Source organism: Cucurbita pepo, unplaced genomic scaffold, assembly GCF_002806865.2.
Source record: "Cucurbita pepo subsp. pepo cultivar mu-cu-16 unplaced genomic scaffold, ASM280686v2 Cp4.1_scaffold000290, whole genome shotgun sequence".
In the NCBI taxonomy this organism is placed as follows: domain Eukaryota; kingdom Viridiplantae; phylum Streptophyta; class Magnoliopsida; order Cucurbitales; family Cucurbitaceae; genus Cucurbita; species Cucurbita pepo.
Genome location: NW_019646538.1, coordinates 32,041 through 36,982, shown reverse-complemented (window position 1 = coordinate 36,982; position 4,942 = coordinate 32,041).

Below are 4,942 nucleotides of genomic sequence, written 5' to 3'. Positions count from 1 at the left end.
ATATAGGAGGATCATGTTTAAGTAATGGTCTCAAGGATCCAAAATATATGGATAAGGTTGGGTGCCTTGGCAACATTATTTATATGGTCCACTTTTTAATGTTAAAAATAATTTGATCCAAATCGTTCAGGTAGAGACAGGTGAATTTGGTATCCAATGCAACGAGTTTGTGTAATGCTAGATCATGAAATACTTGATCTCTCCTTATAAATTCCTTATAAATTCATTAATTAAGAAGATTAATATTTCACACGATGATCATATGTAATACGATCTTAATCTTGAGTGAGTTATGAACTCCAGCTTCTGAGGGATTATTCTTTGATGATTGCAAGAGTGAAAATAACTTTTGTATGAGATTCAATATGTTTACCATTTTTAGGACTTCTGGCGAAATAGGGAGTTGGAAGCATAATCTTGCTTGATTGAATCCACTCCTTCCCATATAAGAAAAGTAGATGATTAGTTCTATTAAGTGATAATTTCAAAAACTCAAGAATTGCATCACACTCTTTCACTAGTCCAAGAGTGATTTAGTTTATAGTTGGATCAAAAGTATATTGTTTATTAAAGAATATGTGGTAGAGAAATATAGTGGAAAATAGTGAAAAAAAAAATTAAAATCAAATCAATCCCATAACATTATTTTGGTTATTTCAAGTCCCTTAATAGTAACGTGATGGAGGGGTTAGTGTGCAAGAAAATAATGAAGAAGACAATAGAAAGAAATGGAGAGGATATAAAAGAAAGTTCGGAGAAAAAGAAAATTGTCGTGCCAAGGTTCATGCACGAAACTTACTCAGAACAATGAGGAGAGGTCGTTCGGACTTTTGAATTGTCTAAATCTGTTAAGAAATGAGAAAGAGATAAGGATTTCGAGTTTTTAATCTCGATTTTCCTTTAGATTCGTGAGCTTTCTTGGAATTTTAGGTTATAAAATTAGTCCAAAATATCTTAGGAAGTGATTCCAATAAATTTTCATGAAGAAATTCGGAGGTGAATTATATCAAAAGACTTTGAGATGATGTTGTTTTAAATGCTTTCCGTTATGCTAGAAAGAAGGATAGGACATTGTGATTTTTGTTTTGGTGATTGATGGACTTATCTCCCTCGTGAACTTGCATGAATGTGTAGATTATGAATTTTGTGCTTTAGGTGATCAATTTATTATCTCTCGAACAAAACATGCATGAGTATTGTAACGGTTCAAGCCAACTACTAGCAGATATTGTCCATTTTGGCCCGTTACGTATCATTATCAGCCTCACGGTTTTAAAAACCATCTACTAAGGCGAAGTTTTCCACACCCTTATAAGGAATGTTTTGTTCTCCTCTCCAACTGATTTGGGATTCCACAATCCACCCCTTAGATGCCCAACGTCTTCGCTAGCACACCGTTCAGTATCTTGCTCTGATATTTGTAATAGTCTAAGCTCACCGCTAGCAGATATTGTCCGCTTTGATCTGTTAATATCACTGTCAGTCTCACGGTTTTAAAACACGTCTACTAAGGAGAGGTTTTCACACATTTATAAGAAATGTTTCGTTCTCCTCTACCACCGATGTGGGATTTCACAATCCACCCCCCTTAGGGGCCCAACGTCTTCGCTGGCACACTGTTCGATGTCTGACTCTAATACCATTTGTAACAACCCAAACCCACAGCTAGCACATATTGTCTTTTTGGGGCTTTCACTTCTAGCCTACACCTCAAGGTTTTTTTTATAAAATTTCAAAAAATATCAATAGGTCTCTTAGCTCAGTTGGTTAGAGCACTGGTCTTATGAGCCGGAGGTCGAGAGTTCGAGCCTTGGTAGGAAGAGTTAAGTTGTGACGGATCGTGATGGGGATCAATCTTGTTTTTGTATTTTAGTGGGGATCAATTTGTAGCATTCTAGTAGATCGTGCAACTTAGGATCGGGATCAATGGTCACCCAAAAATTTGATTAAACTCAAGGAGCTATTCGTGAGTATACCTTAATATGCCCAGTAGCTAGTGTGAACGATGCGTACGATTACACTTTTCTTTTTTAGGTTTTGACTAATTGTCGATCGAGGTAAGGGAGCATTTGAAAGTAAAGTTATGCAATCACAAAGGAGGTCGTTCTAGGGCATTAGTCTTGTTTTTGTATTATTTAGTCTTTTACGTTTTGTTTGTAATTGTACTATGAAACAATTCCTACTATTCCTGAGCGCTCCTGTGGATCGTGCACCTTAGGATCGTGACGAGGATCAATGGACACCCAGAAATTTGATTATATCCTAGGTGGACAATTTAGTTGCACTTATTTTTGTGAATTTTACATCATTTTATTATATCATTGGATAGATATGTATTTGTTTTTCTACACACGGTCAATACGTGTGAATATGGACCTACCAGTCGATTCACACACCTCTTGGACCCCTTTCTGATCGGACTAGCACTCTCTGGTGCTATTGTCAGACACTTAGAAGGAGTAGCGACTGTCGTAGCATCATATTAGACATGACGATCATTTTCCTTTTCATAACATACCGCATCCATACTCATCATAAAGAGAAAAATATTCGATGCATGTGATATACAATAATGCATGAGATCCCAACATTTTCACACTTAATTAAATGATGTAAGAGAACTCCTCCTATTTTCCTTCATCGTATCATTTTACAATATAGATGTCATGTCATATCATATTATATCATTCAACATAACATATCATGCATATCATTCAACATACCATGTTATGTCATGCACGTATCATATCATAACATGTATTATATCGTCTAACATATCATATCATAACATGTATCATATCACCAACACATCATATACATAGTCATATCATTTCATAAACATCTCACACATATCAAGCATATGACACGTGTAAAGCCACGAGGCACGTGTCATCGTACAAAACACAAACTTCTAACCACGCCGATAGTAAGACCACTTACTTGGATGGCCTTAGTCGAAGTTCTATCTAACTCCAAATTAGCTTGCTTTTGTCCCTCAAATTCGTTTCCACTTATGTAGAAACGTTTCATCCTATTAAAGACATTCACCTAATTCATTTAGTAATTCTAATTTTTAAATTTTATTAAGTACTTCAAATTCTTAATCTTTCAATTTAGATTTAATGTTTCTTGCGATATAAATATGTCTAGCAAATACAATAGATACTGACGTACCATTTATTAGATACTATGATTCATAATATATTTCAGAGTTATTTTTTAAATGAGAATATATGTTTGTTATAATATCATATTCACTGGTCACATCAATTTAATATTTCATAATCTTCCATTTTTTTCTCTCCTCTATGTTTTATTTCTATTATGTTTCCTCTATATTTTATTTCTATTCGTTACCCGAGTTACTTTTGATCAATTTGAATAGATTATTAATTTTTTTTAAATGGTTATCGATCTGAAGTTATTTCTACACAGCCGCCTCAATTTAATTATAACAAAATTGATGAAACTTTGACGAGAAAGGAATTTGGAAAGTGACTCACTATGATTACGAGACTTCTTTCTTCTTAATATTGAGAGCTTGATAAACATAACACGTCCAATGGAATGACTTGCAAATCGACAAATGATTTCTTTTTTTTAAGGAAGATCTTGAAGCAAGAGAATATACAAATTATTGGGGAAGTGAGCATATTTTATATATATATATATATATATATGTATGTATGTATGTATCTTAGATCTTGGTAGATGCATAGAGAATGGTAATGTCTGATCCTTTGTCAATATCCTGTCCCTAAGCTTGTCGCTCATTGATAGACACAAGTTCCACTAATAGAGAAGTCTATGGTCCATAGACTAGGAGAATCCTTCCATTGGTTCTTACGTAAGTTTGGTTAATTTTTGTAAGGTTTGGAACTCTTAATTGGGATTCTATGATATGTGTCTCATGGTCGGGTGAAATATCAACAGAGTGATTTAAACAACAATTCCTTCGATCATCATAGCTATTTCTTTCTATTCTTAATCAGTTCATGATTTTGTCTCTGGAGTGATTAGGGTTGACAAGTGGGTTGACTATCTAATCAGAGCATCAACGACCACATTTTCTATATCGAAGGGGTATTATATGTCGACGTCATAATACTTCACTAGCTCAACCCACCTATGTCGCTTAATAAATTCTTTCTAAGTAAAGAAGTATATTAGACTCTATAGCTTATACGAGTAATGTCTACAAATCTCTAGTACAAAGACCGTTACTATCCACGCTAAGTAATGTCTCCAAATCTTTAGTGCAAAGCCTAATTCATGATAATCTTCTCATGCTACATTAATATACATCACAATCCTTTTTTTTTGCAGGAAACTTTATATTTCATGAAACCTTCTTCTTAGACTGACACTATAAGCGCTGAGGCTGAAATTAGTATGTGTTTAAGGTCTTAGAAACTAACCTCATATGCTTTGTTTCATACCAGCAAACTTATTAAGGTTGTTATATTGAATTCATCATCATTTAAGATGAAATCATCTTGATTTGGGTGTTTTAACATTTCTTCAATATGGCACTCGTTCTTGATGCTCGTTTCTCTCTCCAATCGATGTGGGATCTCACAATCAACCCCTTTTCGAGCTCAGCATCTTTGCTTGCACTGTTGAGTTATGGAGTCTGCTCCCTGTATTTATAGCTTGGTCAATGGCTATATCCGGTAAAGCTATATATGGTACATAGCTATATATAGTAGATGGTTAAATCTGGTAAAGCTATATTTAGTAGACTGAACCATATATATATCCCGTCCAGTAAAGCTCTTAAATGTACTTTTCTATTCTCTGTACTCTCTTGTTGTACATGCCTGAAGTCATCAATAAAAAATCCTTTTAGCCAGAGTTCTCCTTGCAACTTCTCTCTATCCTTCTCTTTGTGTTCATCTAGATCGAGCGTGTGCGTTGTTGTGCGATCCTAACAACTGGTATC